This window comes from Zonotrichia albicollis, chromosome 9 (assembly GCF_047830755.1).
Source record: "Zonotrichia albicollis isolate bZonAlb1 chromosome 9, bZonAlb1.hap1, whole genome shotgun sequence".
Classification (NCBI taxonomy): domain Eukaryota; kingdom Metazoa; phylum Chordata; class Aves; order Passeriformes; family Passerellidae; genus Zonotrichia; species Zonotrichia albicollis.
The window spans coordinates 977,616-1,000,347 of NC_133827.1; the positions used below are offsets into that span (position 1 = coordinate 977,616).

General features: G+C 58.7%; 1 long non-coding RNA gene across 1 annotated transcript; it reads left to right on the top strand.

Moving 5' to 3' along the window:
• The first annotated feature begins 15,617 nt into the window (after nucleotides 1-15,617).
• Nucleotides 15,618-16,279, top strand: LOC141730258 (uncharacterized). The gene is made up of 3 exons (XR_012581732.1): nucleotides 15,618-15,703; nucleotides 16,089-16,110; nucleotides 16,200-16,279. It is a non-coding gene; the product is annotated as an uncharacterized LOC141730258 (long non-coding RNA).
• Nucleotides 16,280-22,732: the final 6,453 nt, after the last annotated feature.

Below are 22,732 nucleotides of genomic sequence, written 5' to 3' on the forward strand. Positions count from 1 at the left end.
TCAGGTTGTTGAGCAGATTGTTGTGGGATTTGCAGTAATTCTAGGGCTCTCTCAGTCCCTTGGGGAAAGGGACAAGATGATAAATTGCTGCATTTCTGGACTGGTCCCCTCACAGCTGCCCCTGAAGCGGCAGTTTCCAGCCAGCCCTGCCCTGAAAACCATCAAAGGCCCTCACAGAACCACTGCTTGGGCTCCCTTTGTGGTTTGTACTTCTTGCAGGGCTGAGCAAACCACAGGCAGGCCTTTTCCCCCCACAGAATTTTCACTTCTCCATCAGCTCTAAGGCTGCCAGAATCAAAGCCAAGGGGGCAGGGGGGACCCTCAGGTGCCGGCTGCCACCTGGGGCCGGCCAGAGCAGGGCTGGGCAATGGCCATCCCTGTGCAGTGGGGCTGGGCCATGGATGGGCCCCACCCTTGGATGGCCACTGGCTTCAAGGAGCAGGAATTTGGGAGCTCTTTCCTGGCTGGGGCTCCATTCCCAAGCTGCTCTTGCAGGCTCAGATCCTGCAGGGGACGAGCAGGAATAGAGAACTCTGGATTCCTCCGGAGCTGCCATGCACCAAGACAGGACCCCATTGTCCAGCATGTGTCCCCCCTGGGGCAGGATCCTGCCCGGACAGGAGCCCCCTGGATCTGCCCCACCAGGAGAGAACCCACCCCCCCCATGTGAGAAATGTGTCAAACCGCCTCTTCCATCTTCTGCAAGAGAGAGAAAGTGAAAGTGTTGGGAGGTAAAAGCTGGACACCCACATCCCCCACAGCCTCCTCAGCCTTCCCTGCAGACCCCTCACCCCTGTTTCCCCCACTCTGAGGTTCCCCCAAGCTGTTCCTTGCTCTTGTGCCCCCCAGGGACCATCAAGGCACGAACCTGGGGCTTGTGAAATTGAGGGGTAAAATGATGGAAATGGAATAAAGAGAGAGAAAAGTCATTGGAGGCTGGGGGGCACAAACCCAAAGCAGCTCAGACCCATGGGCTCACCATGCCACTGTCAATTCCTGGAACCCCATTCCCCTGGGAACCCAACCATGGGACCACCATTCCTTAGTTCCCATCCTCTCTGCAACCCCCATCCCAGTACTGACATTCCCCAGGAACTCCATGGATCAGGACCCATTCCTAAGGAACCCCCCACTGTGCACTGAGCTGCACAGTGGCCGTGGGGACAGGTCCCCTGTCCTTCTCCTGGTACCGGGATGGCTTGGGGGCACTGCCAGGCACCAGCCCCCACCTGGAGCTGTGCCACATTGGGGACAATGACAGTGGCCAGTACTGGTGCTGTGTGAGAAACGGAGACAGAGTGGCCCAGGGTGACACCCTGAATGTCACCGTCCTGGGTGAGCGGGACCCTCATGATGGGAGTGAACCTCACCCACAGCAATTCCATCTCACCTCAGCAGGTGCCAGCCCTGTTTGTGTCCCCACAGTGCCCATGGCCAATGCCACCATCATGCCCAGTCCCCTGTCACACCAGGTGCGTGCAGGCAACAACATGACCATGCGCTGCTCAGTGCAGGTGGGCTCAGCCCCTGTCACCTTCACCTGGCTGCACAACAGGCAGGCGGTGGGCCAGGGTCCCCTCCTGGAGTTCAGGGACATCACTGTGGGACATTCGGGCACCTACCAGTGAGTGGCCACCAATCAGCTGGGACAGGACGGGCACCGCGTGTTCTGGGTACTCAGCCCTGAGCTGGCCCTGGAGGTGACACCTGGCTCATCCTGGGTCACAGGTGGGGTCACACAGGATCACCAGGGAGTGCAGGACCCCTGGGGTGATGGGTGACCCTGATGTGTCCCCCTCTGTCTCTTGCAGTGGCCACAGGGGTCAGTGGGGCCCTTTTGTTCCTGCTCATGGGTGTCATTGTGGCCTGGCACCAGTGGCACCATTAGGGTGGGTGACAATGGGGGTTCCAGGGAGCTGTAGAGGTTGAGAGAATTGGGGAACCATAGGGAACGGCCCAAAGACACTCAATTATGACTTTGGCTGGGGGTCCTGCAGGGCTTGGGGAGTTACTGGAAAGTCCTGCAGGGATGTTGGTGGTTCTTTCAGTGGCCCTGTGAGTGTTGGGAGGGTCTCTGTCCCTGCTTGGCTTTGGGTTCTTGAGAGTGATTTGTTTGGGGCCACTGGGGAAGCTAATGAATTCCTGGGTGATTCAGGAATGCTTAGGGGTCCTATGAGAAATTGAGAGTCCTATCAGTGTTCAGGAATCCTGAGAGGGGTCAGGGCCCTGGGACCCCAGAGTCACCCCTCCCCTCTTACCTTTGCAGCTGCCAGGAAGAACCAGGAAAGGTGAGTGGGGTCTCAAACCACACCCTCTCATTTTACGCCAACCCCCAAGCCCTCCCATCCCCTCTCCCACATCCCCTTTATTCCCTCAGGGCCCCTCCGGATCCCCAGCCCCCCCAGAGGAGGGAGAGGTGCTGTACACCCACATCGTGGTCACCAAGAGGGCAGGGGGTGAGTATGGGTGGGACACATGCAGAGGGACATGTCACCCACGAGTGTCACCCCACCCAGATCCCACAGTCCATGTCTCTCACTGCCACCACCCTCCAGGATCCCCAGGTGACCTACGCGGGGCTGTGGGGACACCAGGGGCGACCACAGGAACCCAGTGACATCTACGGGAATGTGCTGTGACACTGGGGGGAGCTGGGGGCACTGGGGGTCCCCACCCATGGGCACCCACTCGTGTGTGTGTTGCCACTAAAAACTGCCCCTCTCCCTCCCTGTGGAGGCACAAAGATGCCAAAGGGCTGAGAGAAGAACAATTTCCTGAAACAGCAACCAGAGAGAATAAAACCAACTGTAACAGCAACAAGGTCCAGTGTCCAATGGGTCACAAAAGGAATTATTTCCTGCAAAAGCAAGAACAAAGAACAAACCCCAGACATTTCCTCCAGCATATTTCCTTCACCAGAGGAACCTGGCAGGGTCCTGGATTTTCCTTTCTCTGATAGCTAAAGTGGCCTTCAGGACGCTCTGGATTCTTCTGTTCCTTCTCCCAAACCCCTCCTCTGCTGTGTTCCCAACACAAGGATGTCATAAAGACCCTCTGGGGGTTCTAGAGCATCTCTCTTTTCCAGGGATGTCGGGATCAGGCCATGGCACAGGGTGGGGTGTCAGAGACAGGAAAAGTTTGATGTCTGGAGACATCGTGGAACACCTGTGTATGACAGGAGTGGGTCACGCCTTGCTTTTGAAGAGACAGGGCCCAGTCTGCCCATCAGTCGTTCAGCGATGACACACTGGGGACAGTGTGATGCTCTGCCAAAGCCAGCTCCTGAGTGGCTGGGTGACCAGAAGTACCACCTGGGGAGAGGGCCCTTGGTGTCCCAGCTGGCTTAAAAGACAGAGCATGAGCTGGCCAAGTGCCTGACCCTGTCTCCTCTGGGAGTGTCTGTCCCATCCAGGCTGGAACCCAGAAGTTGGCAACTCATTTAAATGAGAAATATCTGCCAAGGAAAGTGGGAACTGTCCTGGAATGTAAAGAAAAGACATGTCAAAAAGGTTTCTTAATTTCAAAAATGATGGGGCCTAAAGGCAAAACTGTAAGAAAAGGAATAACATCTCTTTACTGGGAAATTTGTAAACCAGAACAGAACAAACAACACGATATTTCCCTCCCACTCAGCGCTGTTGGTTTTTGTGGCAGTTCTAACCGCAGCCAGCAGGGGGCGATGCAGGGTGCACTCTCGGCCAGCAGGGGGCGCCCCGCTCCAGCTCCATCCCCTCAGGGGCTATGGCGGCCTCGGATGGGAGGGAGGAGGGGAAATCGCTCCTTTTGCAAACTCACGGGCACCAATCGGTCCTGGCACCACCACCGGCAGCAGATTGGATCCCAGTGCCCACTGGCAGCATAGCAGTGTCCAGGGGCCAGGCACATGCCCTGTGCCACACCTGTGACTGCTCTCCATGATCCCGAATGGAAGGATGGCAGCACCTGACCACAGGCAGGTCTCAGGTACACAAAAAACCCCTGTGGTGGCTTCACACCACAAATCCTGCAAACCCTCAGCCTTTCCCTCAGGTTACGGGGGCAGGGATGGACCATCTTTGGAGACACCTGGAATCCACACACTCCCCAGACCTCTGCCACGGCCGGGGCCAGAGCCCCTGTGCGATATTTCCAAACATTTCCCTTTTTTTTGCTGGCCACAGCCTGAGCTCAAACATTCCTTCCATGAGGTTCCAGAAGGCTGCAGGTTTTGCTCAAGAAGGAGGGTCCAGGTGAGCTTGTTGAGCAGATTGTTGTGGGACGTGCAGTAGTGCTGGAGCTCTCTCAGTCCCTTACAAAGAGGAACAAATGATCAATTGCTGTATTTCCGGACTGGGTCACCCACAGCCTCCCCTGCAGTGCGGGATTTCCAGCCAGCCCTGCCCTGAAAATCATCAAAGGCCGTCACAGAGCCACTGCTTGGGCTCCGTTTGGGTTTTGTGCCTCTTGCAGAGCTGAGCAAACCACAGCCAGGCCTGTTTCCGCCCACAGAATTCTCACCTCTGCAGCAGCTCTAAAGCTGCCAGAATCAAAGCCAAGGGGGCAGGGGGGACCCTCAGGTGCTGGCTGCCACCTGGGGCTGGGCAGAGCAGGGCTGGGCAATGGCCATCCCTGTGCAGTGGGGCTGGGCCATGGCTGGGCCCCATCCTTGGATGGCCACCCCAACAACATCAGCCACTCCACCATCCACATCACTGTCACAGCAGTAACATCACAATATTTAATCAACAATATAGTCAATAATGTAATATCAATCCATATAATATCCAGCGAAAGTCAATTTCCATTTACTTGTTTCTCACAATACATATTAGTAAAGAATTTTTATTCCTGCTCCCACATCTTTGCCTTAAAGCTCTGTAATTTCAAAGTAATAATATTTCAAAGAGATTGGGGTTGTATTTTCCACTGCAAGGGAGGTTCCTACCTTGTTCAGCTTCCTTGATTGAGCTGAACAAAGAAACATCATTTCTGCCTAGTTTAACCAAAGAGCTGCATTTTTGTCCCAGGAGCAGGGAACGAGGTCCTGTGCCCCCGTGGAACTGGGATGGGCACCAGTGAGCCACCTCAGTGGGTGCAATCTGAGGGGGACTGCAGAGCCACTAAGCACATGGGGGTTAAGAGGAACAAATCTGATTTGGATTTATGCCTTAACATATGCTACACATGAGGTGAAAAACTACTCTGTGGGTTGTACATGTGCTGGGAAGCTCTTCCCCAGTGAGGCTTCTCGCATCACAGAATGAGGGGAGAGAAAGCTTCAGTGATTGGGCTGTGAGTGACCCCCACTGCCTGGTGGGACAGATGCTTGGGGAAAATGTCTGGGAAAAAATGCCCGGGAAATCGGGCTGTGGGAGGAGCCTTTGCAAAGAAAAGCAGCAAACTGTGACACAACAGGAGCGTTTTGCTTTGAGTTTCTTGGAGGATCAGGGTCTCGCTCAGAGGGTCAGTTTGGCCGTCCTTCCCTGTGGGATTCACATTCTCTGAACCTGGGAGAAGTAGTGGGAGAAGCAAAAAACAATCCAAACAATTCTCATCTCATTTTCTGCTCCTGTGTTTTTCACAAATTGAATGCATTGTGGGAGACTGTTTACCTGAAGGGAACTGGTAATTGGAATTCTGTTGTGAGTGTTTTGATTCACTGACCCATTGAATCCAAGTGTGTGTGTGTGTGTGGGTGTGTGTGTGTGGGGACAGTAAGCTGACTATCATGAGATTGTGTTCAGTGGAGTGCAGTTGAGTGCTTGGCAGATTCAGTTCAGATGTAATGGAATATAATATAGAATAATATAGTATAATAAAGTACTTAATAGGCCTTCTTACAAGATGGGATCAGATGCAACATTCCTTCTGGACGTCGGGCAAAACTATCACAGATACTCCCCTCCCTTGCCTTTTCCTCCCGGTGGTTCTTCTTCCCTGTCCCCACCCGTTCTTCCCTGCTTCGCTGCTCCCCCGAGGCAGCTCATTCCTGCTCATCCTGGACGTTCCTTCATTGCTTCCTCAATGGAGCAGATGCTGCCTGCACCCACCCGCCGCCTCTGTCACGTTTCCCGTGCTGCCCACAGCACCGAGCCTGCTGCACCTGCCCCCGCAGCCCCAGCCCACAGCAGCCACCCCAGAGTCCCCAGTGCCGCAGCACCAGCCCGCAGCCAGCCCGCAGCAGCCAGCCTGCAGCCATCGCTCGCCCATGCCAGAGACACGCAGGTGCCGTCCTTGGAAATCACACCCAGCACTCACAAAAGCCATGTGGGCTCGCCCTGGCATGCAGCACACACACTCCATCTGCCCAGCTGGGGCCCACAGAGCGCCCGGGCTCCTTGCGGTAACACGGTACCTGTCTTCTGTTTCTGTCTCTATCCTTTTCCCATTCTACTCCCTTCTCTCCCCCTTTGGTAAGAACGCTTATCCTCCTTTATCAATAAACAGTTCTCAGATATAATATTGCCATGTTTGTGCTTCATTTCCATCCGAGAAACCTTTCAGCAAGAATCCTCCCCAGTTCCCCCTTTTCCAGCGGGATGGGTCGGGGGTAGTAGGAGGGGAATGGGGAAGCCCTGGGTGTACTGCAAATGCTGTGGGGAAAGAATGGGGCAGTCCCTGAGGGTACTTGGGTACTTGGATGGGGCTGGGGAACGCCTGCAGGTACCAGCAACAGGATGGGGGAGCCCTTGGGGGTACTGGGAGAGAAAATGGGGGGCACAGGGTGCCTGTGTAGCCTCCCCCTGACCCATGATCACCTCCCTTGGAAGGATGGGCAACCACAGGAGCCATGGAGGGAGCACCCCCAGTGTCACCCAGTGCCTCCCACATCCCAGAGCATCACAACTTTTGGTGTAGATTGCCATAAATGTCACTGGGTTCCCACGGTTGCCTTCGCAACTCCATGTACGTTGCCTGAGGATCCTCCACTGGGAGTTCCAGGGGGTCTTGGGGGGCCCTGTGGGAATACAGGGGTGTGTGGAAGGGGATGGGAGGTGTTGGGGGTTTGGGTAAAAGGTGTATCATGGCTGGAGGCTGCACTCACCTTTCCTGGTGCTTCCTGGCATCTGCAAAGAAAACTGGAGGGCTGACTTTGGAGACCCAGGGGCCACCATCCATCCATGGGAATGCTGAACCACCACCAGACACACAATTCTCCCCCCCCCGCCCCATATCCCTGATGCCCCCCCAATATCTTTGAACCACCCCACTTGTACCAACACCTTGAACTCCCAGAACCCCGAGCTTGGCACGGAGGGGAATGCCTGATAGGACCCCCAATATCCCTGCAGGACCCTCCAACTCCCCACGGCTCTGAGCCATGGTCACTGGGGGCTCAGGCCCTCCCAAGCCAGGGGCTGTAGGTGCTGCCCTAGGGCCTCCCTTCTCTGGCATCCTTCCCACCTCTCTCCATGTGCCCTGTGCCCCCATTGTCACCCACCCACACGGTGCCTTCGGTGCCAGGCCACAATGACACCCATGAGCAGGAGCAGGAACAAAAGGGCTCCACCGATCCCTGCGGCCACTGCAAGAAACAGAGGGGGACACATCAGGGTCGCCCATCACTCCAGGGGTCCTGCACTCCCTCGAGAACCTGAGGCACCCCACCTGTTTCCCTGTGTGTCTTTTTATCTTGTGGTGTGACCTCCAGGACACCGGGGGTGATGGTGACATTGTCCATGGGAACTGCGGGGACACAGACAGGGCTGAGGCCACAGCGAGGGGCTGGCAGCCAGTGAGGGGGCATGGGGATGGGCAGGGATGGGTGTGGTGGGGGATGTTGAGGATGGTGTCACGCCACGGAAGGGTGAGGGGACATGTAGAGTGATGGAAGGACCCAAGAAATGTGTCTGGGGGACATGGAGGTATCCAGGCAGGGGACCCCGGGAGGCTCCCTGTGCCCATCTCCGCACTCACTGTGCACCGTGACGCGGAGCGGGCGCTGCTCTTCCGCACGCCCCCCCCCTCAGAGCGCACCTGGCAGCTGTAATTCCCTGAGTGGGAGACCCCCACGGTGGGCACCAGCAGCTGTGGGGTGCCCTGCGCGTCCCCCACCACCTGCCCATCCCAGTAGAACACGTGCAGGAGGGGAGATTGGGGCCGCAGGGGGCTGGGGGTGCTGAGGCAGCTGAGAGTCAGGAGGGACCCCATGGTGGGTTCAGGGGTCCCTCCAGCACAGGCACCAGGTAGAGCTCAGGGTAGGAGAGGGGAGGTGAGGACTGTGACTCTGAGCCTGCTGCGAAGGGTCATTGGGGGTATCAGGAGACTGGAGTTCCAGCCATGGGGGTGCTCACCTTGCACTGTCACTGCCACTGCTGCTGACCGTGACTTCCAGGACCCCACCAAGCCCCCACAGCTGTAGTGGCCACTGTGGTGCAGCTGCAGGGGGTACAGGGACAGCTCGGTCCCATTGATGAACCCCTTCACTTCCTTCTCATCCTGGTAAAATTGCACCCTGGTGACTGTGTGGTTCCAATGGCCGCACCAACAGCGCAGTGTCATCGTGTCCCCCTCCAGCAGCACCCCTGTTGGCACCTGCAGCACCAGATCATCTGTGGGACAGTAGGGTTCCCTCTCATCAAGGGGCTCAAGACAGGTCCGAGGTGGTCCCTGTGACCCTGAGAACATCTGGGTGCACTGGGATGTCCCTGTGTGCAGGGCACAGGCTCTTGCCACACAAGGGTTGTGATGCCACCTAAGGAGTGGAGTCCACTCTGACTTTTCAGGGGTCACCCTGATCATTTACATCCCCACTCACCATCTGAGACCATCATGGGGGGACTGAGCCCAGTGCCAGGCCGGGTACACATGTAGGTGCCACTCTGGGTGACAGTGAAGTTATCAGGTCCCTCCTGCCACCAGAGCTGCCCATCCTTGTACCAGGTGGTGGCACCGGCGGTCCCTGAGCCCTGGCAGGTCAGTGTCACCCGGTCCCACAGCACCGCCGGCCTCCAGGGGGGCTCCACCAGGAGCTGGGTGGTTTGGGCACCTGTGGGTGACAGGGGACACCAGCCTGCCAGGCCCAGCGTAGGGCTGGGGCCAGCGGGGTGGGGCCATGGCATGCCCCGAGGACTCACCAGAGAGGCCGAGGATCTGGGCTGGAAGGGAGAAGGGAGAAGGGTGGGTGGGGGTGGGTGGGTCCGGGTGGCCCTGCAGGGGTAGCAGCACCTGGAGTACAGGGTATGGGGGATGTCCCAAAACTGTCCCCATGGGGAGAGCAGTTCTTGTTAGAAAATGTGTCTGGGTGGCCACAAAAGAATTGGAAGGTCAGGGGACATGTCTGTTTCACAGCCATCCATGCACCACATCCCTGTGGCACAGACACCTTGGGAACAGGGACACCAAGGCCACCCTGGGCTGAGGCAGAACATGGGGACACTGTGAACACCCTGGGTACAAGGACACCAAGGACACAGCCCATGCTGGCCCAGGTCACCCCCACCAGCTCATGATCCCATCCCCATGATCCCATCCCCATGGCCACATCCTCACCGTTCTTGTCCCCGTCTGTTCCTGCATTCCAGTTCCCTTGTCCCTATTCCCAGAGCTCCCTGAGCCCAAAGGTGCCAGTCCCCACATTCTTGTCCCCACATCCACATCCCTGAATTCCTGCCCCCCTCTCCCTGTCCCCAAAGCTACCCTATATGCCCAGTCTCACCAAGGTCCACTGTGGCTAACATGGACTGGCTCTGCTGGCATTGGGGATCTCAGGGGACCCCACAGCCTCCCTGTGCCCCCTCCCCTCTCCTCCCCATCCCTGGGGTGTCAGGCCCGTGCCCGGGGCACTCACCCCACAGGAGCAGCGCCACCTTCCCGGCCATCCCGGTGTCCCCAGCCATGTGCACTGGCTGTCACTCACTGCTGTGGCCACCGCTCCCCTGGCTGGTGGCTCTTCGGATGAAGGGGAAGGAAGCGAGGTCACATTTTGTCCTCATGCATAGGTGGCCCTCAGTGGAGGAAGGGTGGCCACAACCTGGGCACAGGCTGGGGACAAGGCTGGGTGGGACATAGTGGGACATGGGGTTCCCAGGAGTGGGGGGCCTCAGTTTGTTTGGGGACCAGGGTAAGGGTGCCGAGGGAAATGGGAGATCCTAGGGATGGGGTCCGTGGTAATGAGGATGTACAGGGCTGGGGGGACTCAGGGAGGGAGTCACAGGGGAGCGTGGGCTCCAGGGATTTGGGGTCATGGGATGGGGATTCTGGGGGAATGGGTGTTCCTGTGGGAACAGGGGTTCCTGAGAGTATCAAGGTTGTTGGAAAAGGAAGATTTCAGGGGATGGAATGAACAGGAGAGGCTTCCTTTGCAATGGGGGCCTTGGGCTGTGGAGATCCTGGCGAATGTCGGTACTGGGATGGGGATCACAGAGAGGAATATAAGGAATGGAGGTCCCATGATTTGATTTCCAGGGCAATGGAGGTCCCAGGGATGGGCAGTGGCTAGTAAGGCCCAGGGGTCTCAGCTTCCTTCCTGAGTGCCTCAGATTTTGGGGTGACCCAGGGCCCAACACTGCCCCCCTGGGTTGCTCATTTCCTGGGCATGGGGGTCCTTGGTAGCTCTGCCTCTGTGGCCTCCCTTGCCCACACTTTTTCATGTCTTTATTTCTCTATATTCCCTTATTTTCCTCCCTTTTGTGCCATGTCCCCTCACCCCCAGTTTTTGACTCAGCAATCCTGGAGAGCACCTGAGCAGGGAACAGGTTGGGGGGACACAAGGGAGGGGAAAAATGGGGTGTGAGGGGTGCAGGGAAGGGTGGGGAGGCTGTGGGGGATGGAGGCGTTGGGCTGCGCCCCCTCAACACTTTCACTTTCTTTTCCCTGGACAAGAAGGAAGAGGCTGTTTGTGCTGAGAGTCTGATGGCAAAGGGGCGGTTCGGTCCTGAGGGGGACATCCAGGGGTGTCCTGTCCTGGGGGCATCCGGTCTCAGGGGGTGACATATCCTGGCATGGAGGGTCCTGTCCCAGGGACTGGTGGTTCCAGAAATGTCACTGCACATTCCTGGTGCCTTTCCCAGGGGTGGCACATCCTGGGGTCCCCTGTCAATGCAAGGATGGGGCCCAACCATGGCCCAGCCCCACTGCACAGGGATGGCCATTGCCCAGCCCTGCTCTGCCCAGCCCCAGGGGGCAGCCAGCACCTGAGGGTCCCCCCTGCCCCCTTGGCTTTGATTCTGGCAGCTTTAGAGCTGCTGCAGAGGTGAAAATTCTGTGGGTGGAAACAGGCCTGGCTGTGGTTTGCTCAGCTCTGCAAGAAGCACAAACCACAAAGGGAGCTCAAGCAGTGGCTCTGTGAGGGCCTTTCATGGTTTTCAGAACAGGGCTGGCTGGAAACACCCCCTGCAAATGCAGCTGTGAGGGAACCTGTCTGGATATGCAGCAATTGATCATTTTGTGCCTTTGCCCAAGGGTCTGAGAAAACCACAAAACTCTTCCAAATCCCACAACAATCTGCTCAACATCCTGACCTGGACCCTCCTTCTTGAACAATACCTGTCAGCCCTTAGGAACCTCATGGAAAGAATGTTTGGGTCCTGGATGTGCACACCAGAAGAGAGGGAAAAGTGTAGAAATATTGAGCAGGGGCTGCACACGAGGGGCTGGGGAACAGGGGTGTCAGAGCAGGAGCAGGGAGTGCCCAGGCAGGGGAATTCAGGGCAGGCTGGAGTGGATTTACCAGGGAATCAGACTCTGAGGCACACACGGGCATTTCCACAGATTCCTGTGCACTGTCCCAAGGATGGACAGAGCTTCTCCTCTTCCTCCATGGGAAGTGAGTCAAGTTTCAGGGTGAGATTGAGCAAAATGGAGAGAGTTCCTAAATGTGGCCCAAGAAAAGGCTTCCTTCAGGGCTGGGCTGCTGCCCAGCAGTCAGGGAACAATCCCATGGAGCTGTTGGACACTCAGGGAGATTCCACACTCTCTGTTATCCACAAACAAACGCTGCTGTGGGGTGCACCAATGGGCTCCTAAAGGTAACAGAAACGTCCAGTTTCTTCAGGATTTGTTTGTTTTTTTTTAAAGTGACTTAATGAGACAACAACTGCTAAAAAGACTCTCTAAACTGAACCAATGACCTCTTCTTTCTGCTGCATTAAAGAGAAAATGAAAGTGTTTGAGGTCCCAGCCAGAGGGACCCATTCTCCCCGCCTCCCAGCCCCCCAGCCACTGCCTGCACCCCCTACCCCCTCATTTTTCTCTTTCTGGGATCCATGCCACTGTTACCTGCTCACGTGCTCCCTGGGATGGCTGAGCCAGGATATTGGAGGGCATAGGCAAAAGCACAGGGGTATCTGGGACAGAGACACAGAGCCTCCCAGGATAACCCAGGGGTGCCTCCCTGGCCATAAGCACTGGGGAGCTGTGCTGGGCCCTGGGTCACCCCAAAATCTGAGGCACCCCATGAAGGAGTTGCGACCCCTATGCCCATCCAGCTACTGCCCATCCCTGGAACCCCCATTCCCCTGGCAACCCAACCATGGAACCCCCATTACCTTGGTTTCTTTCTTCCCTGGGGAACCCCATCCCAGGACCACCATTGCCCAGCACCACCATTGCCTTGATCCCGTCCCATGGGCTGCTTCTTCCCCCAGAACCCCTATTCCCAAGAGTCCTCTTTTTCCCCCTGCACCCCCAACCCTGGCACCCACATGCCATGACCCCAAATCTCTGGGGACCATGTTCCCACAGCACCCCCATCCCTGAATCCCCCAGGCATGGAGACCCCAATTCCCCTGGACCCCCATTCTCCTGGGCACCCATCATTTCCCATGTTCCCTGAGTCCCCCACTCCTGGCAACACCATCACCCACCATGTCTCCAGACTATCCCAGAATGCCCCCAGCCTGTGCCCAACTTGTGGCCACCCTGCCCCCACCGAGGGCCACCTACACGTGGGGACGGATGTGACCTCGCTTCCTTCCCCTTTATCCGAAGAGCCACCAGCCAGGGGAGTGGTGGCCACAGCAGCGAGTGACAGCCAGTGCACATGGCTGGGGACACCGGGATGGCCGGGAAGGTGGCACTGCTCCTGTGGGGTGAGTGCCCCGGGCCTGGGCCTGACACCCCAGGGATGGGGAGGGGAGGGGGCAAAGGGGGGCTGTGGGGTCCCCTGAGATCTCCAATAGCAGCAGAGCCAGTCCGTGTTACCCACAGTGGACCTGGGTGGGAAAAGGGTTGTGGGGGTGGCTTTGGGGAAAGGAACAGGGGTCAGGAATTTGGGGATGGGGATGTGGGAACAGGAATGTGGGGACTGGCACCTTTGGGCTCAGGTAGCTCTGGGGGTAGGGACAAGGGAACTGGGATGCAGGGACAGAAGGGGACCAGTTCCTGTTCCCAAGGTATCTGTGCCACAGGAATATAGTGTTTGGGTGGCTGTGACACAGACATGTACCCCTGCCTCTCAGAATCTTTTGGGGACCACCCAGACACACTTTCCCACAAGAATTGCTGTCCCCATGGGGACAGTTAGGGACAGCCTCCACACCCTGTACCGCTGTGCCACTGTTCCCATGGTGCTACCCCCACCCAGCCCTGTCCCTTTTCCCTTCCAGCCCAGACCCTTCGCCTCGCTGGTGAGTCCCTGGGGGATGCCATTGCCCCACCCTGCTGTCCCCAGCCCCACGCTGGGCCTGGCAGGCTGGTGTCCCCTGTCACCCACAGGTGCCCAGACCACCCAGCTCCTGGTGGAGCCCCCCTGGAAGCCGGCGGTGCTGTGGGACCGGGTGACACTGACCTGCCAGGGCTCGGGGACAGCCAGTGCCACCATCTGGTGCAAGGACGGGCGGCGCTGGGGGCCAAAGGGACCAGACCACTTTACTGTCACTGAGAGTGGCACCTGCACATGTGACAGACCCAGAACCGAGCTCAGCCTCTCCATGACAGTCTTATATGGTGAGGGGGGTGTGGGTGCCCCCAGGCTGGCACCTGCAGGGACCCCAAGAGCTCTGGGTGGGCTCCAATCAATGGGTCACCTCCTGTGTGACCAGGAGCCGTCTCCTGCTCTGGGGACATCCCAGAGCATCCCAGGACGGGAGGAACCACGTGTTGGAACTGGGGACCCCTGGTGTGCTGCTTGTGACCCAATGTGGGGGACTCAGTGCCATAAAGTGTAATAGGACTCCTCTGTCCCCCAGACGAGCTGGTCCTTCAGGTGCCGACAAGGGCGCTGCTGGAGGGGGACACAGTGAAACTGCGCTGCCGGGGCTGGCGAAACAATCCGGTCACCAGGGTGTCCTTCTACCATGATGGGAAGAAACTGGGGGGGCTCCACGATGGGACCGAGCTGTCCCTGTCCCCCCTGCAGCTGCGCCACAGCGGCCAGTACCGCTGCAAGGGCCGGGTGTTGTCACGATGGAGAGAGTCCAATCTGGTGACAGTGACAGTGCACAGTGAGTGCAAGGATGGAGCCACTGAAGCCCGACATCCTCCAAGGGTTTCCCCACCACTGCCTGAATCCTTCATCCCTCCCTTTACTGTGGCCTGTGTCACCCCAAATTTCCCAAGTCCCTCTTGGTTTCTCCCGGGACTGCCCAGTTCCCCCATGCAGATCCCTCATCCCTCTCTATGTCCTCCCCAGCCCTCCCTGGATTCCTCAACATTTCCAAGGTCCCTGCTCCACCTTCTGGTCTCCTTTCCTTCCCTGGGTCCACGTGTCCATCTCTAAACCTCAAATCATTCCCTGAGTCTCATCAGCCTCTCCCCCTTTCCCCATCCCTGTCTGGGTCTTTCCCAATTTCCACGGGGTCTTGCCATTCTCCCCAGGTCCCAACATGCCTCCCAGGTCCCCTTCTGCTCACTTAGATCCTCTCCACTCCCCTCCAATCCCCCTCTTTACCTTCCCATCTCCCCCACCCCTTCTGGGTCCCCAATCCCTCCTGTGTCCATCCACAGGGGTCCCACCCACCAGGGTGTCCGTGTCAGTACAGCCCCCAGGGGGACAGGTGGCACTCGGGGACAGCCTGGTGCTGAGCTGCGCAGTGGCCGCAGGGACAGGTCACCTGTCCTTCTCGTGGCTCAGGGAGGGCTCGGGGGCACTGCTGGGCACCGGCCCTTGCCTGCATCTGCGCCATCTTGGAGACAATGACAGCGGCCAGTACCGGTGCCGGGTCAGTGACGGGGACAACATGGCCGAGAGTGACCCCCTGAATATCACAGTCCTGGGTGAGCAGGACCCTCGGGCTGGGAGTGACCCCACCCACGGCACCCCCATCCCACCTTGGCTGGTGTCAGCCCTGTCTGTGTCCCCACAGTGCCCGTGGCCAATGCCACCATCACCCTCAGTCCCCTGTCACACCAGGTGCAAACAGGTGACAACATGACCCTGCGCTGCTCGGTGCAGGTGGGCTTAGCCCCTGTCACCTTCACCTGGCTGCACAACGGGCAGGAGGTGGCCCAGGGTCCCCTCCTGGAGCTCAGGGACATCGATGTGGGACATTCGGGCACCTACCAGTGCGTGGCCACCAACCAGCTGGGACAGGACGGGCACCGCATATTCCGGGCACTCAGCCCAGAGATGGCCCTGGAGGTGACACCGCGGGACACAGGGACAAACAGGGACACAGGTGGCGACACCGAGGGTCACCAGGGAGTGCAGGACCCCCGGGATGATGAGTGACGTTGATGTGTCCCCCTCTGTTTCTTGCAGTGGCCGCAGGCATTGGTGGGGCCCTTCTGTTCCTGCTCCTGCTCCTGGGTGTCATTGTTGCCTGGCACCAGTGGCACCGTGTGGGTGGGTGACAATGGGGGAACGGGGGTCTCAGGGAGCTGTAGAGGCCTCCAGAGTTGGGGAGCGATAGGGCGGTGCCCACAGCCGCAGAATTGTGACTTTGTCTGGTGGTGCTGTAGAGTCTGGAGAGACACTGGAAGGTCCTGCAGGGATGTTGGGGGTTCTTTCAGGGGCCCTGGTGGTGTTTGAGAGTGTCTCTGTCCCTGCTAGGCTTTGGGTTCTTGAGGCTGAGTTCGTCAGGGGCACTAAAGAGGTTCATGGATTCAGGGACCTCAGGGATGCTTGGGCATCTTGTTGGAAATTGAGGGTCCTGTCAGAGTTCAGGAATCCTGAGAGGGGTCAGGGCCTTGGGGACCCTACAGTCATCCCTCCCTTCTTTCCTTTGCAGCTGACAGGAAGTACCAGGAAAGGTGAGTGAGGGACTCACACAATACTCTCCCATTTTACCCCAACCCCAAGATATCCCATTCCCTCCCACACACCCCCTTTATTCCCTCAGGGCCCCTCCAGATCTCCCGGCCCCCCCAGAGGAGGGGGAGGTGCTGTACACCCACGTCGTGGTCACCAAGAGGGCAGGGGGTGAGTACGAAGCGGGGGACACATTCAGAGGGACACTTCACCCACGAGTGTCACTGCACCCAGATCCCACAGCCTGTGTCTCTCACAGCATCCTCCCGTGCCACCACCCTCCAGGATCCCCAGGTGACCTACATGGAGCTGCAGGGACCCCAGGGGTGACCACAGGAACCCGGTGACATCTACGGGAATGTGCTGTGACAGTGGGGGGAACTGGGGGGCACTAGGGGTCCGCACCCATGGGCACCTACGCGTGTGTGTGCTGCCACTAAAAACTGCCCGGCTCCCTCCCCGTGGAGGGACAAAGATCCCAAAGGCCTCAGAGAAGAAGAAGTTCCTAAAACAGAAATGAGAGCGAATAAAACCAACAGCAGTACTCCTTTGAATTCTAGATAATGGCTTCATATCTTTTTTTATTTTGCTGCCCAAAACTGCGCCTCTCTGCTTTCAGCGTTTCTCTTGGCTGCTGCTTCAGGGTGTGGGCACCATCATCACAGAACAGCTTCTCCTCCCAAAGTTATCCTTATCCTTTGCACTTCCACGTGTCTGCCTTGATGTTCACTGGGGAACTTGACACTTTGTGGCTGGTCATTGCTGTGCTCAACAGGGACACAGTTTTGTTTGGACATGAGCTGCCAGAGCAAGACATGCAGCAACTTAAGCCAAGAATAGCAGAGGCTGGGCAGATTCCGTTTTTCACAGAATGTGGGAAAGAGAGTCAGAAAAGTGCAAGGAAATTTCATACTGTTACTTTGCAATCTAATTGCCCTGGGAAACTCAGCAATGGATGGTGCTCTGGTGCTACTGCCAATGCCTTCCATGAGAAAAATTCATTTCGGGAAGGAGCAACATCATCTGACAGAGACCAAGTGTGTCAGCAGTTGCTCCAGGTGCTTCTTCCATCAGCCCCTAAAGGAAGGAGCACAGCCCCTAATGCACGTGGGCTTTGGCTCCTTCTGGCACAGAAGCCCCCCGGGGGCACAGGTCTGTGGGGCAGGAGACGGGCACCAGCGCTGCCAGGGCTCGGGGGGTGGCAGCTCTGCTTGGGCAGGGACTCTGCCACACCTGATGATGTCAGCGCTCCCCGGGCCCCAGGGCTCAGAGCAGCATTGGCGCCCGGGCCCACACGTTCCTGGTGCGTGTCACACCCGTGGGTTTAGGATGGCCACAGGGTTGGGATGTGTCCCAAGGAGGCCGTGCCAGCTTCCCTGCAAGGCCCGGTGCCCTTCCCAGAACGGCTGCGTCGGCAGCCCTGGGGCCTCCTTCTGCTGCCCTGAGCCCGCAGAGCATGGCAGCGTTTGCTGATGCTCTGAGCCCTTCCTAAAGACCCTGTCAGCCTGGCTTAGACTCCTGGGGCCAGCCATTCCTTCCAAGCAGAGCCACTTTGGGTGGGCTGGGCCTGGCCCCAAGGCAGGCGGCAGTGTGTGCAAGGGCCCTCGGTGACACGGTGCCGCACAGTCATTGTGACATGGAACGGGTGTCCAAGGGCCCTTTGTGACACAGGGTGACAAAGGAGCTGGCGGTGACAGGAGCAGGCCACAGTGCTCGGAGCACGCGACGGGACAGGACGGGACAGAGCAGTGCCGTGAGGAGCCCCCGCACAGCCCGCTCGTTCGTGTCCTACCCGGAGCTTATCCGAGGCGTTACTCCCAAAGGTGACCTCGTGGAAAGACTGCGGGCCTTGCTGATCTGTGGCCGTGCCGAGGTTCTCTTTTGCAGGAGCCTGCAAGGCCAGACTGTGGGACTAGGTGACTCAGAATTTTTCGGAAGCATCTCCCATCCCTGCTACAGGCGCCCTCGACTGCAAACCACAATACTTGACAGAAGACTCCTGTCCTTGTGGCAGGAGCCCTTGAGACCGAGTGCAAGACTTGCTATCCTGCAGCCTTTCTGTGGCTTCTCTCTTGAAGGTGGCTCTCAGGCACAACTGCAGGACTTGGTGACTTGGAGCATTTCCAAGGCATCTCTCCTGCAATTGGCCACAAATCCAATCAGAGATATGGAGCAGAGACTGCCGAGAGTGCTAAATTTAGCCTGGGTGGAGGAGGAGGAAGAAGGCCCTGGAGCTGCCCCAGCAGTGGAGGCCGAGGAGGTGGTGCCATTCCATCCACTGCAGGAGGGTGAGTGGCAGAGCTCAGCCGCAGGACTGGTGCCTGCAGCCAGGTTGGCACCATGGCAAGGCATGGCATGGCATGGCATGGCATGGCATGGCATGGCATGGCATGGCATGGCATGGCATGGCATGGCATGGCATGGCATGGCATGGCATGGCATGGCATGGCATGCCGGGCCGTGCCATGCAATCCCCTGGAGACATGCCCACGGACAGGACGGAAGAGGGGCCAGGCAGACACCCCGCAGGGGCCGTGCTCCATCCCCTGGGCCATCCCGGGGCTCTCCCTGCCTGGGCAGCGCAGGGCTGGGCTGTGTTCTCCGGCCTCTGCCACAGCCCCTCAGCTCTGGCTGCGCTCGCTCTTTGCCAGATGCAGCCCTGGAGCGCACACAAGAGCAGGAATCCAGCCGTGGCCGCTTCCGCAGCACAGCGCAGGTACCTGCAGCCACCCCCACCTGGGCTGGGCCTGCTGTCCCTGCTCAGCCCAGCACCGTGTGTGCAGCACTCCATGCAACCTCCCCGGCTTCCTGCCCCTTCCTACATCTCGTTTGCAAATTCACCAAGAGCTTTCAGTAGGAAGACACCAGCACTATGGGCACTGGGTTCAGAGCAAACTCTCAGCTCCTCAAACTTAAGACCAATGTCACCCTGCTGCATTTGCTCGTGGAGAAGGGTGTTTTCAGGCCAGAACAAGTAAGCAGCTTGTAGCCAGGCTTCAACTCCCCCATGAATCACATGGCTTCCCGAGCCACGCCTGCTGGTCCCTGGGTGCCTTTGAGGCCACGGCAGTGCACTGGGAAGGGAAGCACTTTTCTGGGGAAGCTGGAAACTTTGCTCCATCTGGCAGCTTTCCAAGTCCCCTCATGCCTTCTCCAGGTGCACTACCTCCCTGAGCTGTCTCCCAGCTCTCTGCGCTCTCACGTCCACAGCTCCTAGGACGGTGTCCGTGCCCTGTGCTGCTGCCTGGGCCCAGCCCGGCACGGCTCTGGGCTCCTGCCGGCCGGCTCCCCTGTTACAGCCCTGTGCCTTTCAGGTCCTCGAGTGCCTCGGCTTGAAGGAATGCAGTGACAGTGTTCTGGACATCCTGTCAGAGAACTTGCAGAGCGAGCAGAGGGAGAGGCGTCATTTGGCACTCAGAGGCTTCAGAGTGCTGGGCAAGAATGCCTTGATGGTGAGAAGGGGGCAGTGGCTGAAGCCGTGCAGGCAGCGTGGGGCTGGGCAACACAGTCGCTTGGCCTTGCCTGGCCTTCGGGCGCTGGGGCAGCTGCTCCCAGCTCTCCTGCCTCCCGCTTCAGCTGCCCCAGTGCTTTGGGACAGGCCTTAGGCCTCTGGGCCCTGCGGCAGCAGGGTGGCCTTTCACAAACTTGTGTTCCACACAGGCTGAAAAAATGCGGAGCCTGACTGAAAGGCTTGTGGAGCTCCTGCAGGAAAATGAAAGCAATGTGATCAGGATGACCATTCTTCTACTGAGATATTTGCTGCTGGATAATGGTGCCCCAATACCCACCCCCATCGCCCTGCAGCTGGCTGAAGCGCTCCTGCCACTTTTTGACCATGTAAGGCTCTGTGCCCACAGCCACAGCCACTGGCTGCTGCCCAGACACTTGGTGCCCTGTGGAGATGAACGCCTGTGCTCTGGGGGCCTGAAGCAGCTGATGCTGAGGTCTTTTGCCTTTCCTTTCATTCAGGATGATAGCCAGGTGCAGCTGAGCTCCATGTGTGTCTTCCAAGAGATGCTGGAGTTAGTAACAGAAGATGGAAGAAAGGCCTTGAAGTCCCACATAAGCCAGAGCCTGGTCCCACTCTCCTTCCACTGCCACAATGGGAATCAGATTGTTGCTGAGGTAAGCACTTGTGGCCAGCTGCTGCCCCTGGGAGGGGGCTGGGCTGCCTCCTGCCCGAGCACCTTGCAGGCTGCAGCCTTGTCCTGGCTGTGGCACTGGGATGCTCCTGTGCCCTGGCCGGTGGGGCCATCTGTGCCTCTGTGGTGCTCTCCAGGCCTCTCGGGAAACGCTGCATTCTGCAGCCAGATTCCTTAAAAGGAGGGATATTGAACAAATGCTCCAGGTGGATCAGACATGGAGGTTCGGCGAGGGCCTGGTAAGAGCCGCCGCAAATCCCCAGCCTCAACCCGGAGAAGGCCCCTGAGGGCGGTGCTCAGTGTGTGGGCTGGCAGCTGTGCCCCTGCCCGCTGCTGCAGACAGAGGCCGCGCGGGCTCTTCCCCAGGCTCCCGTGGGCCCGAGTCGGGTGCCCATAGAGCCCCGGCCCCGTGGGGTTGCGGGCCGGCACCGCGGCTCCCGGGCAGCAGCCGGCCCTCTGCCCCCTGCCCTCGGGAGCCCTTGGCCAGCGGCTGCTGGCCGCGCCTCAGGGCTGTGCGGCCAGGGGAGGCCGGGACTGCGCGCAGGCAGCGCCTGGCCCAGGGGCTGAGCCCGCGCCAACCCTTCCCTCCTGCCGCTCTCTGCAGCTGGCACAGGACAGGAGCAGAGTGGCCGAGCACCTGCACCAGGCCCGGCGCTACCTGCGGAGCCCACAGGAGCCCCTGCGAGAGGCGGCCGTCAGGTTCATGGGTGAGCCACGAACCTGCGCTCCCTCCCCGGCCCGGCCCGCCGCAGCTCGGCCCCGGCCCCGCCTGCTGCCCCGCCCCGCCAGCCGCGCCCGGCGCCGTGGAGCCCCGCCTGGCCTGGGCGTTGCTGCTGCCGCCCTCTGGCAGCCGTGCCCTGGGGCGGCAGCGTGCTGGAAGGGCCGGGCTGAGCCCTGCCGGGCCAGCAGCCCGTGTGGCCACAGCGCCGGCAGCGCCGCTGGCAGGGAGCTGTGCCGCTGGCGCCGTGACAGGCTCTGTGTTCACAGGCATGGCCGGGCGGCACCTGAGGGGGCAGCAGCAAGAGCTGCAGCTGATCTGCACTGGTGAGTGAGGGCAGCGGGCTGACAGCGGGGGCTGCCGGGGGAGTTGCAAGCCCTGGCCTGGCTGCGGAGGGCTCTGCTCCCGTGGGCAGAGCACACTGACATTTCAGGGCCACATGGGGGATTTGTGGCCAGTAACTTTGGGCTGATCCCCTTGCTCCCTGCTCCCTCCTGGACATGGCAACAGCCGGCTGGGATGGCCCTTGCAGGGGGTCTTTCCTCGGCTTCCCGCAGATGCGGGATATTATCATGGCTCTGTTCCTCTCTCTTGCAGCCCTGGAAGAAATGGCATATGACAGCAGTCCTGCCATCAGAAATCTGTCAGCTGAAGCTGGGTTCATTCTGCGGGCTGTACAGAGGGCTCCCTACTCCAGGTGGCGTAAGCTGCAAGATGAGTTCCGCAGCGCATGGAAGAAACGGCCTCGCCCGTGCCACAGAGCCTTGCTGTTCTGCTGGAACTCTGTGTAAAGTTGATTTGGAAGAGTCTTGTCTGCTGGGGCCACTTGAGCCAGCAGGGATTTTCTTTTTATTCAAGATTTTTGTGTTCATATTTTAATTTTTCTATTGTATGTAAATAAAAATATGTATAGTAGACAGACTCCCAGGATCTTTTCCTTGCGAGGATCGGCAGGGCTTAGGGGAGGAGGATGAAAAGGGTGCTTGCACTCAGCCAGCTGCCAACGCGTGCAGTGCTGCAGGGGAAATGGCCTACAGCCCCTTGGCCTTTGGTGGTTCTGCTGAAGCCTTTGTGCTGCCCACAGAGCGGCTGGGCAGGGGCCGGGGCTGCGGGGATCCCTGTGAGAGCAGAGCCCAGAGATGGCCACAAGCCCTGTGCCAGGCAGGAAGCGCCATCCGTGTCCTCCTGCCCATGTGCTGCTGGCTGCCTTGCTGAGGGCTCCCAGGTGCCTCTGGATGGGGCTGCTCTGGAGCTGCTGTGGAGCTGCGGCGCTGCTGCCGGGCAGCTTGGCCGGGCTGGGCAGAGCCTGAGGGGCTGGGGTGCTGGCAAAGCCCTGAGCAATGGGCTGTCAGAGGCCACAAGCAGCCCCCTGGCAGCCGCCTTGTTCCTGCCAGAGCTGACTTGCAAGAGGGACCCTGGGCACTCTGGAACTAACAGCATCGGTGTTGTTGGAAACCCAAATGCAGGGAAATCTCAGACCTTTGGTCTTGTCAGCGAAGCTTAGAATTAAACACAGGATTTGATCGGAGACCTTGGAAAGGGCTTCCAAAGCTAGGTGCTGGAAGGGAGAATGTGGATTTCTAGTTTATTATAGCAGAGAGACGGGGAGGAAGGTTGAAGCGGAGGAAAGTTTAGAGTTTTAGGGCTGAAGATCTAGAAAAAATAAAAGTAGTTACAATGGTAAACAAGAAGCTTAGCATGCAGTGCTGTGAGTTTCTGTGTCATAACATGATTGGCTAAGGAAGCTTACACTGTAGCTTGAGT